General features: G+C 35.0%; 4 non-coding genes across 4 annotated transcripts; all 4 read left to right on the top strand.

Moving 5' to 3' along the window:
• The first annotated feature begins 309 nt into the window (after positions 1-309).
• Trnai-aau lies at positions 310-383 on the top strand. The gene has a single exon. It is a non-coding gene; the product is annotated as a tRNA-Ile (tRNA).
• A 6,156-nt stretch (positions 384-6,539) lies between these two features.
• On the top strand, positions 6,540-6,613 carry Trnai-aau. Its single transcript has one exon. It is a non-coding gene; the product is annotated as a tRNA-Ile (tRNA).
• Positions 6,614-7,692: 1,079 nt separating this feature from the next.
• Positions 7,693-7,766, top strand: Trnai-aau. The gene has a single exon. It is a non-coding gene; the product is annotated as a tRNA-Ile (tRNA).
• A 2,089-nt stretch (positions 7,767-9,855) lies between these two features.
• On the top strand, positions 9,856-9,928 carry Trnai-aau. The gene has a single exon. It is a non-coding gene; the product is annotated as a tRNA-Ile (tRNA).
• Positions 9,929-13,178: the final 3,250 nt, after the last annotated feature.

The following is a 13,178-nucleotide window of genomic DNA, read 5'->3' as shown; positions in this document are numbered from 1 at the left end:
ATTTTAAGGCGTTGTGAAAAAAAAGTGTGACAGATAGACTGAAGGGCTGAAATAGGTCACGGTCAAGGTCATATATTTAACATGCACATTCAGAGCAAGCTTTTGTAGCGCACGCCTGTCGTGGGCGCAAGTGCTTGCGAAGCAAGCTCTTCCGTCCAAGACAGGAGACGAAAATAAAATATTTCCTTCCAATAATCCCCTCCGGTTGGACCGGTAGGGGACTAATACCAATGACTGAACATAAAATATCAGCAAATACGTACAACATTCACAGTGACAGTCTCATTAGGACATTTGCGTTTATCGTCAGGCCTGTTAGCTCATTTGGTTAGAGCGTCGTGCTAATAACGCGAATGTCGTGGGTTCGACCCCCACATGGGCCAGCATTTATTTTTTGAAATATTTATAAATGTGAAAATGTTATGTATAGGTTCATTACACTATGTCTTAGTGTTAGGAGAGTGATTTCACATTTGTTAATACAGACTGGTAGTAATTTTTTATGAATATCATACCTGAAGCTTTGCAGGGCGATAACATTTTTGATGTGAATTAGCTTTTATGTATCTATCGATATAGGCATGCGATTAACTTAAGTGTGTATTATACATGGCGAAATCAGTTTTGTGTGAATTGGCTTATTGTTAATTTATATTTGTTTCACTCTGACAGGTATGCAGATTTTGTCATCACCTTTATTACAATTTTTTAATTATATAGGTCTAATAGAGACGTGAAAGTGTTTTAGTGTTTTAATTTCCATCTGAGATCAGCTTCACTGGTAGACCACTAGAGCTGATTTCAATTGTTTTATTTCTGGATCTCCACTGTAACGGCCAAGGAAAACCCATTCTATTAATAACCATGACTCGAACATTAATTATCAGCAGACACGTTCCATATTCCATATTCACATAACGCTAACAGTAACTGTCTTATTTGAACATTTACAACTATCGTGAGTTAGAGCGTCGTGCTAATAACGCGAATGTCGTGGGTTCGACACCCACATGGGCCAACTATTACTTTAAAAAAAAAATATTTATAAACGTGTAAATTGTATGCATAGGTTATAATACTATGTCTTAGTTTTGGTAGTGTCATTTCACATTTGTTAATGCAGACGGGTAGTGTGTTCATGGTGTTTTTGTTTTTAATTTTTGTGTATATCATACCTGAGTGTTTTATACAATAAATTGAATTGAACTGAACTCCTTTCACCGCCTGTACAGTAGATCTGCCACTAAGTCCGTCATGTGAGAGTGGCAATCCTCCTGTAGGCGGTGCAGTAAGGATAACGTAATATTCTACCGTGTCCACGTCGGCCATACATATTTAACGCATTCGTTTATTTAAAGGGACATTCCTGAGTTTGATGCAATTTTTAAGATGTTATCGACTAACAGAGACATTTTAACAATTGTAATTACATATCAAATGTATTTTTCTGCATTAAATATTAGTGGCTGTATATTAAACGTGTTTCTAATCGTTGTAATATTTGTACTAGGTTATATTTCATTTTACTTCCTAAAATATTATTTGTTCGTACGTACGAAATTATTTGAAGACAAAATCCAGTTTGGGCTTCTTACAAATATTAAGACGACCAGAAACACATTGAATATACAGACACTGATATTCTAAAGAAAATATATTTAATTTGTAAGTTTAATCGTGGCAATATTTTATTAGTCAGAAACATCTTACAATGCAGAAAACTCAGGAATGTCCCTTTTAAAAAACGGACCCTCTTCCTCAGTGTGAATATTGTCGGTGTACACCGACTGTGCGCCACATTTTGATGGAATGCAATTATCTGAAGGTGACGAGAAACGATATATTTAGCAATAAAAATATTTTTTTTCAATCTAAAAGAATTAATTTAATTTTAAAAAACCCACTTTGATTTCTATATAAAGTTGTAAAATATACTTACCTCAATATTTGCATTGGATTGTACTTTTCCGCACAGCTCTTTACACTGTGGTTTTACATTAAAAGTGAATTATATACAATTAATATTATTCTTACTGTAAATAATATTTCCATATTCTTACGTTTTTTGACACCCAATAGCCGATGTGTATTTATGGATGTGTATGTGCTGGGGTGTCGTTAAGCATTTATTCATTGATTCCACTCTGACGGTTATAAAGCTTTTGTCCGCACCTTTATCGTTATATTTTTAAATTATATAAATTAAAAAAGTACATATAAAAATATGTTTCCACTGAAACCACCTTAAAATTTTAAATTACATAAAAATATTTAAAATATTCGACGTTTCGTTAGTCTAAAAACAACATCCTCAGGAGAATAAACAAACAAAGTGCTGGGAATATAACCAGTAAGGTATAAAATAGAGAATGTCAGCTTGGAAGTTAAAAACACAAGGAGCTGACCAATAGCATAACAATAAATTTAAAGAACAAAGGAGTATAAAAAGTCTTAGTTGTTAAAGCCAGTACTATACTCATTGAGGCCATTGGGGTGAACAGTATTCAGTTTATGTATCCAAATGGATTCTGCAAGGTCTAACTTAGCTTGGTCTCTGTTAACTTGCTGTAAAAGAACACAACTGTAATCATGGTGTTGTAAATTGAAGTGAGGGGCCACATGGGGAGCTTTATTTTTTTTAAATTATATTTGATGTTATGTCTGTGACCAGAAAGTCGTTTACTAAATGTTTGAATAGTCTGTCCAACATATTGTATTTGGCAACGTTTGCAAGTAAGGCAATATATGACATACGATAAAGCACAGTTGCGGGTGTTTTTATTTTTAATTTTTTTTATTAGTTTTACTGGTGATCGAGTCTGTGGTGAGCATAGCAGCACAAGTTTTACACTTAGAACGCCCACAAGGGCTGCAATCCCAAGCCTGGTGTATATTTGTTTGTGCGACGCAGTTGGTTACATTTTAAAATGTTAGCTAAGGTGGCATTTGTACGTTCAGCAATGGTGATGGGTGTGGCCACTAAAGTTTTAGCCATCCTTTCACTAGTATGAAGAATTTTTGTGTCTTTGGAAAATTGACGGAGGTTTGGTTGCCTGGGATCATAGGTAGTTACCCAAAGTACAATGTTTTTGTTCGACTGGGATTTGTCTGTGTACTTTAATAATTCAGCACTAGGGCCGTTCTGTGCTTTTTTGAACATAGCCACAACTGTTTTCTTTTTATATCCACAATTTAACAAGTATTCAGTGAACTCTAGAAGGTGTTGTCTTTCCCATTCAGGTTTACTGCATATACGTCGAATTCTGATAGCACCACTGTAAGCAGTAGAGTTAAACACATATCGTGGGTGACAGCTAGTAGAGGGGAGGTATTTGTGAGAAGCAGTTTCTTTACAATGTAGCTCAGTGTGCAGGACTTTGCTATCAACAATCACTTTCACATCTAGAAATGTCACTGATTTTTTTTACTCAAATCAAATGTGAATTTTATTTTGGGGTGTTGTTCATTAAGTTTATTAACAAACTCTGGAATATCTGGTTCTGAGGCTGTGGACCAAGCCCAGATGTCGTCAATGAACCTGTATTTAATGTCAGGTCTGTTGGGAGTGTTTTCCCAGTACTTGTGCATCCAGTAGGACATATATATGTTAGTATAGGTAACCGCAAAGGGCGTACCCATGGCTGTCCCGATATCTGCTTAAAGAATCTATCTATAAGGACATCCTTGAAAAGAAATTCATTTTTGTGAAGTACAAAATCAGCTATCTTAATGACAGCTGCAGTGTCGTCTCCTTGTAGCAGTTCTGTTTCTACAATGGCTGTTTCTAGAGCAACAAGTCCTTCATTTATGTCAATATTTGGATAGAGACTTACAACATCTAGTGCAAGAAGGTAGCCGTTACTATCTGAAATCTTAGTTTTATTTAATATGTCATTTTTTTTGCAAGAAATGAGTAGTGTCCTTCACTAACTCTGTGCAACATTTGTCTACTACACCTTTTAGTTTCCAGTCCAGCCACAGTGAGGCTCTCTTAGTAGGGGCTGTCACTTGGCTGCAAATAGGGCGTCCTGGAGGAATATTACCAGTGTTCTTAACCTTGTGAATTTTAGCTAAAACATAGAAGTACGCTGGGTTTTTTTATAGGCCAGTAGGTCATAGCGTTAGCTTCCTCCTCCGGGATAGATAATGATGCTACCAGTTTAGACAGTTCTGAATGGATTTCTTTGGAGTTGTCTCCTTGTACTTCTGTATATACTGTTTTGTCCTCTAGATGGTTAAGACATGCCTCAATGTAGTTCTTTACATTCCACAGCACAGTATTACCTCCCTTGTCTGCTTTGCCGATAACAATATTAGGGTCTGTTTTAAGGGAACATAAAGCTTTACTTTCTACCTTTGTTAAAGTATCCTTCACTAAGTGTTCCTCGTGGCTCTTGATTTGTTGGTATGAATGACGACAGTACAAATCGAGAGCTTCATCTCTGCCTGTAGGGGGTGTCCATGACTTTTTTCATGTATAAGGATGGAGGGAGATGAGGTGAATTGGGCTGATCAAGGAAGAATTCTTTTAATCGAAGCCGTCTTTGAAAAGCTCGTAGATCTTCAAGCTCTCTGACTGCATTATATTTGGGTGGGAGGGGGCAAAACGACAAACCTTTATTTAGGAGATTGCATTCAGTCTGGGTGAGTTCTCTAGAGCTCAGATTCACAACAGAAGTCTCTTTTCCCAATAACTTCATGGATTTTTGTTTATACTTGTAGAAGTTTTCCTTCAGTTTAGATCTACGAAAACGTCTGTTACGCTTTTGAATTTTAACGGAGTCACCTACAATATCATGAACTGCATATTGTTGAAGGTGAAACAGTTTATGGTAATGTCTAGTACGTATTTTTGAGCGTAATCTATTACAATGTCTGGAGATGGTGGATCCTGGCTCCGAAAATCTCCTTCATTCAAGTTAAGCTGGAGTTTCTCCAGGTTACTATCATATTTATGACTTACAAGTGTGAGGTTAGATCTATATGCTTTGATGAGGGCATTATTCAGTTCTTTTGAAGTGTTGTTAAGATAGAATGCCATCGTTTCTCCAGTTTTTCATTAACAATAGGAGGTTTTAACTTGATCTGGAGACAATTGGGGTAGACGTTTTATAATTATATAATGGAGACGTGAAAGTGTTTAGTGTTTTAATTTCAATTTGAAATCAGCTTCACTGGTAGACCACTAGAGCTGATTTCAATCAGATTGTTTTATTTCTGGATCTCTACTGCAACGGCCAAGGAAAACCCATTCTATTAATAACCAAGATTTGAGCATTAATTATCAACATACACGTTCCACATTCCATATTCACATAACACTAAGAGTAACTGTCATATTTGAACATTTGCACTTGTCGTGAGGCCTGTTAGCTCAGTTGGTTAGAGCGTCACGCGAATGTCGTGGGTTCGACCCCAACATGAGCCAGCAGTTAATTTTTTAAAAATATTTATAAATGTGTAGATTTTATGAATAGGTTCATTATACTATGTCTAATAATGTTATGATTGTCATTTCATATTTGTTAATGCAGAATGGTAGTTAGTTCATGAACACTTTTTGTTTGACTTTCATGGCAATTTACCAATGAAGCTTTACAGGGCAATTCAGTTCTTGATATCTACATATATTATTGAAACATTTCTCTTGGGCAGGTATTCATCTTATGCCGCCAACAAGTCCTACTTTTAGAAGTTCAGAAGTGGAAAAAGGATGCATGGCAGAACATTGACATTTGACACAGAATCAGGTTTTTTATGTTGTGTATTTACGTAAAAGAAAAAATGTGTATTCTTGGATTACTTTGAAACAATAATTGTTAAAGAGAATATTCTGTGTTTGCTGCCAATGTCAGATGTTTCAGTCTAAAACAAATATTTTAATGACTAAAATTACATATTGAATAAAGTTTCTTGTTTAGAATATCAAACTGGATTTTGTCTCCCAATAACTTCGACCCCCCCCCCCCCCCCCAAAAAAAAAAAAAAAAAAAAAAAACCCCACAAAACCCCCACAAACACGCAGAAAAACCAGACACATGGATGACCAGAAACACGTTTAACATACAATCACTGATATTTTATGCAGAAAAAACAACAACAACAAATTATTGTGTACTTTTAGACAATAAGACGTCTTTGTTAGTCGGCAACATCTAAACAATGACAATAAACCCATTGACGAGTTCATGCTATGTTTTGTTTAATGTTATCAATGTCATACAGGTCTCAAGCCTTCGGTGAAGGTTTGCATGAAGGCCTACTCGTAAGTGTGCATTATACAGGGCAAAATCGGTTTGTGTGAATTGGCTTATTTCATTTATATATATATATATATATATATATATTACAAGTTTTTCACTCTGTCGGTTATACAGCTTTTGATTTCAATCGGACTGTTTTATATCTGTAACGGCTAAGGAAAACCAATTCTATTAATAAGCATGACACAATTTTTTTTATCTAATAATATCAGCGACACGTTCCACATTAACATAACCCATACATAAGTCTCATTTGGACATTTGCATTTATCGTGAGGCCTGTTAGCTCAGTTGGTTAGAGCGTCGTGCTAATAACGCGAATGTCGTGGGTTCGACCCCCACATGGGCCAGCAATTCTTTTTAAATATTTATAAATATTTAAATATTTAAAAAATATTTAAAATGAGAAATTTTTATGCATAGGCTCATTACACTGTGTCTGGCGTGTTCGAGCGAAATGGTAGCGAGTTCATACTGTTTTTGTAAACTTTGTGAACATCATACCTGAAGATTTACAGAGTTTTTCATGTGAATTAGCTTTATATCTACAGCCTACACACATTACTGAAACATTCCTCTTAGGCAGCTGTTCATCTTATGCCTTCAACAAGTCCCACTTTTAGAAGTATGCATGACAGAGCACTGACATTTGGAACAGAATCAGGTAATTTTTATATTGTGTATTGACGTTAACATTTTCACTTTAATTCATGGATTACTGTTAAGATGGTCCATGGTAAAAAAAAAAAACACTGTTAAAGAGAATAGCCTGTTTTTGATACCATTGTCCGATGTTTCCATCAAATAAAGTATTTTAACGACTAAAATTAAATACTAAATATAGTTTTTTGTTTAGAATGTCAGTGTCTTATGTTCAATGTGTTTCTAGTCGTCCTAATGTAAGTAACCCAAACTTGATTTGGCTTCACAAATAATTTCGAGCCCCCACCCACCAACCCCTCCCATCCCGTCACACCACCAAAAACACCCACCAAACACTTGAATAAGCAGAAACCCATTAAACAAGCATTCTGATACTACTGCTAAAGCGATACATGTCCTGTACGGGACCCAAGAAATTTGTATATCTCCTAAATTCAAGGGCCACAACTCTGTTTAAAATGGGTAAATCGCCATAAAAGTTAAACTTGATCTATAACTATGAAAACTGGGTAAATTGCCATGACAGTCAAACTTGATTTGTAACAGAATATGATAAAGCTATACACAAAATTTCCACTCAATATTTCAGGGCATTTTGAAAGAAAAAAAATGTCAGACAGACAAACAGAAAGACAGAGATGAACCCAATAATGCCTTCCGGTTGGACCGGTATGGGACTAATAACCAAAGCTTGAACATTAAATGTCAGCATACACGTACCACATTCACTGTAACAGTCTCATTTGGACATGTGCATTTATTGTGAGGCCTGTTAGCTCAGTTGGTTAGAGTGTCGTGCTAATAACGCGAATGTCGTGGGTTCGACCCCCACACGGGCCAACATTTTTTTTTTTTTTAAATAGTTATAAATGTGTAGATTTTTAATCATAGGTTCATTATACTATTCTTAATGTTAGGAGAATCATTTCATATTTTATGTGAGCTTATGGTGTTTTCGTGAGCTTATGGTGTTTTTGTAAACTTTGTGAACATTATACCTGATGTGTTTCAGGGTGTTTCGGTTTTTCATGTCAGTTAGCTTTATATCTACAATCTATATGTATTAATGAAACGTTACTCTTAGGCAGATATTCATCTTATGCCTTCAATAAATCCCACTTGTACACGTATGCATGACAGAGCATTGACATTTGGAACAGAATCAGGTAATTTTTATGTTGTGTATTGACGTTAACATTTTCACTTTAATTCATGGATTACTTTTAAAATGGTTATTGGTAAAAAAAACCCACCAAAAAACCCAAAACAATTACTGTTAAAGAGAATACCCTGTTTTTGATGCCATTGTCCGATGTTTCCGTCAAATAAAACATTTTAATGACTAAAATTAAATACTAAATATATTGTTTTTTGTTTAGAATATCAGTGTCTGTATGCTCAATGCGTTTGATTGCAAACATATTTTGCTGTACAAAGAACAAAACTAATTGGGCACAAGTTTGACAACTTACGAGGCCATCTTCTATATGCATACAATATACTTGGTGACCTATATTACATAGCTGTAAATATAAACTACATGTACACATTCAAGGATAACCAGTGGAAGGAAATTTATTATATACAAAAGAATGTGAAGGAAAGAAAGAAAGAAAGACAAAATGATGCAAAAGATTACACAAATAGTACATCACGTGCAGTTAAACTCGCTATCACATTTACAAATAATCCTTAATGTGTTTCTGGTCGTTCTTATGTAAGTAATCCAAACTGGATTTGCCCTCACAATAATTTCGAAGAAACAACAAAAAACAAAACAAAAACAAAACAAACAAACAAAACAAAACAAAACAAAACAAAACAATCCCCAACAACGCCCAAATACTTGAACGAGCACACACATTTAACAAGCATTCTGAGACTACTGTTAAAACAATACATGTCCTCTACGGGGCCCAACAATGTTTTATCTCCTAAATTCAAGGGCCACAACTCCGTGAAAACGTGTAAATCGCCATGAAGGAAGAAAATGTTTTATTTAACGACACACTCAACACATTTTATTTACGGTTATATGGCGTCAGACATATGGTTAAGGACCACACAAATTGCGAGAGGAAATTCGCTGTCGCCATTTCATGGGCTACTTTTTCGATTAGCAGCAAGTGATCTTTTATATGCACCATCTCACAGACAGGATAGCACATACCCCGGCCTATGATATACCAGTCCTGGTGCACTGGCTGGAACGAGAAATAGTCCAATGAGTCCACCGACGGGGATCGATTGTAGACCGGCCGCGCATCAGGCGAGCGCTCTACTACTGGGCTACGCCTCGCCCTCTGACGGTAAGAGAACAAGACGGATATTTGGACAGTTAAATTATATCTATCTAAATGTTTAACTGTCCAATTGTCCGTCTTGCTCTCTTACCATCAGAGTACAAGGGCTAATTATTGTGAAGGAAAAAAAAGAGAAAACACACGTTTGTACGATGACGACTAAGCACAGTTGAAGTTTGAACAAAACAAAAGTTGATGCCACTCACCCAATCCCTGATCCATCCACCTCCACAGAAAACATTTCTAACACAAACCTTCATACTCAGTGTCTGCTTACCAACCTCACATAGCATATCCATGTTGTTATATATAATTACCTGGGCTTTGAAAGACAACTACTGGTCTAGTAAGTGGTGGTTCACATGAAGCCTCCGAAACTCGGCACCTGAATGAAAATGTCCACCCCACCATCCACCCCCGCCACCTACTCCACCCCACCTTACCTCTATCCTCTGTAACCAAGCTCTTCCGTCCAAGACAGGAGACGGAAATAAAATATTTCCTTCCAATAATCCCCTCCGGTTGGACCGGTAGGGGACTAATACCAATGACTGAACATAAAATATCAGCAAATACGTACAACATTCACAGTGACAGTCTCATTTGAACATTTGCGTTTATCGTCAGGCCGTTAGCTCATTTGGTTAGAGCGTCGTGCTAATAACGCGAATGTCGTGGGTTCGACCCCCACATGGGCCAGCATTTATTTTTTGAAATATTTATAAATGTGAAAATGTTATGTATAGGTTCATTACACTATGTCTTAGTGTTAGGAGAGTGATTTCACATTTGTTAATACAGACTGGTAGTAATTTTGATGAATATCATACCTGAAGCTTTGCAGGGCGATAACATTTTTGATGTGAATTAGCTTTTATGTATCTATCGATATAGGCATGCGATTAACTTAAGTGTGTATTATACATGGCGAAATCAGTTTTGTGTGAATTGGCTTATTGTTAATTTATATCTGTTTCACTCTGACAGGTATGCAGATTTTGTCATCACCTTTATTAAATTTTTAAAATTATATAGGCCTAATAGAGACGTGAAAGTGTTTTAGTGTTTTAATTTCCATCTGAGATCAGCTTCACTGTTAGATCACTACAGCTGATTTCAATTGTTTTATTTCTGGATCTCCACTGTAACGGCCAAGGAAAACCCATTCTATTAATAACCATGACTCGAACATTAATTATCAGCAGACACGTTCCATATTCCATATTCACATAACACTAACAGTAACTGTCTTATTTGAACATATACAATTATCGTGAGGCCTATTAGCTCAGTTGGTTAGAGCGTCGAGAGGGGTCTCCCTTGTTTTGATAAGGAGAAGACGTGTTTTAAAGCTCTCATCTTTTTTGGTGATTTTTGTGGTTTGTGTATTTGTGTTGGCGGATATTTTCCACGTAAAATTATATTTCATTGTCTGGTTGTGTTATACCAGTTATTCTGTGTGTTGGAATTGTTTTTGTGACTTGGAGGCAGACGCCTCAAAGTCACATACTGACAATAATGGCGGAGAAGGACGCCATTACTGAGGATCATGATGCTAGACTTTGGACTCAAGTGAATAAAGGTGAGAAAAAGAAAAAACGATATGATGAGAATTTGCTAAGGCATTTGCGAAAATACACAAAAGAGGCTACTATTACAATTAGTGGTAAAGACAATGTTAAGATTGATATTGGCAGTATTGTGGATGAAATTGAAAAGTATGTGGTGAACATAACTGTTATGCAGTGATTCCAAGGGAAAATAACTCTTATGAAATAACCATGTCGGATGAGGATTGTTTACAGATTATTGGTGATAGATTTTGTGTGGAAAAGCATAGCTATGAGGTGAAGCCTATTGTTAGTGAAACAACAGTGGTGTCGTTGTTACATATGGCATCATATATTACTGACAAGGAAATTGTGGAGAAGATTGAGAGTTTTGGAAGTGAAATACAATCTCCAATACACAGGACTTTTTTAAAGGACAAACCTACTGTAACTGATGGAACAAGATATTTTAGAGTCAAGTTCACAGGTGAAGTAAAATCTCTGGCATATTCTCTAAAATTTGAGTCAGCAGTTGGTTCCTCATATGTGAGAGTAATCCATGATGGTCAGGTCAAGCTGTGTCATCTGTCACAGTCCAGATCACTTGATCAGGGAATGTCCTGATGTTGTCTGTAAGAGATGCAACACGAAGGGTCACATGAGGTTTGACTGTATTGAAGATATATGTGTGGACTGCAGAAAGTGGATGCCTGATTGTGTATGTAGGAGTGAACCAGATCATAATGATGAAGATGTTCCTGATGACATGAAAATTCTTAGTGAACATGTGGAATTAGATGGAAGTCATAAAGAAGTAAGAACACAAAACACTGATAATGATTTGGATGTAAACATTGAGGTTGATAAACAAACTGAAAAAGTTGAGGTTAATATCTGTAGCCATGAAATAACAGAAATTTTTTATATCACAGGCAAAAAACATATACAGGTTGTTGATACTTGCTTTTCTCAGAGTGAAGAAAATGTAAGTAATATGGAAAAAATTAAAATTGTTGATGATAATGATGATGATCTAGATGATAATGATGATATGGTTGATTCACAAACAAGTGTCAAAAGTGGTACAAAAGTTGGAAGAAGAAGAAATCAAATCAAAGTGAAACCAAATATAGAAAGTGCAAAAAAGAAACATGAAAAATTAAAAAAGTTGAGATTAGTGAATAAAGAATCATTTCTTTTTTGAACAGTCAAGTTCACAGACTTCAACCAGAAAAGCTACTCCTCAATAGTTGTTATCATATCTCTTTTTCTACTGTCACTTAATGTCAATGGTTTAAGAGATAAAAACAAATTACTAAATGTTTTTTCTTATTTGCAGACTTTAAATATGGGTGTTGTTTGTTTACAAGAAACACACTGGGATGATAATTTTATTGAACACAATAAATATATGTGGGATGGGGATATCTATTATAATAATGCAGATGATTGTCATTCTAGGGGAGTAGCTATTTTGGTTTCTAAGTCTTATAAATTGAATGTTACATCATGGGCTGTTTTAATTGATGAACTGACAGGAAGGTGTATTAAAGTTTGCATGAATTTACATGACAAACAGGTGAATGTGTTTAGTATATATGCACCTAATTGTGTTACAGAAAGAATACTTTTTTTTGATTGCTTTCAACAACACATACGTTCTGATGATTTCAATATTATTTCAGGAGATTATAATGAAATAATGAATAATAATTTAGATAGGCCTAAATATGCATTTTAATAAACAAAGTTCACAAAGATTCAGAGAATTTAGTCAAAATTGTAATTTAGTTGACATATGGAGATATAAGCATCCAGATAAAAGATCTTATACCAGAAGTCAAGTTGTTGAAGGCAATTTAAAACAAAGTAGAATAGATTATATTTTATGTAGTAAATTAATGATTCATAATGTTGTTACTTGTTATATTAAACATACTACTTTTAGTGATCATAGTTTTGTATGTATTAGAAATGATATGTCAGAGGTAGAAAGAGGAACTGGGGTATGGATTTTTAATAATACATTACTCAAAGATCTAGAATTGAATAGCAAAATTACAGAGATTTTAGTTCAGGCTAATAGTTATCCTCTTATTAATAATAATATTTTGATATGGTGATACACTTTAAAATATAAAATTAAAAAAAGTGCTAGGGATTTTTCCATCAAGAAACATCAAATGGAAAACAAAATTTATTGGGATTTACATAATAAATTTGAAAAAGAATATAATTTGGCCTCTAAAAATAATGATTATGATTATACTTTAATTTATGAATTAAAAGAAAAAAGAAAAATTTATGAAGAAAATAAATGTCATGGTGCTATTCTAAGATCAAAGTCCAGCTGGGCATTAGATTCTGATAAAAATACAAGTTATTTTTTAAATTTGGAA

Source organism: Gigantopelta aegis, chromosome 10 (genome assembly GCF_016097555.1).
Source record: "Gigantopelta aegis isolate Gae_Host chromosome 10, Gae_host_genome, whole genome shotgun sequence".
Lineage (NCBI taxonomy): Eukaryota > Metazoa > Mollusca > Gastropoda > Neomphalida > Peltospiridae > Gigantopelta > Gigantopelta aegis.
The sequence above is the reverse complement of the archived record's forward strand: the minus strand, read 5'-3'. Positions and strand labels throughout refer to the sequence as shown.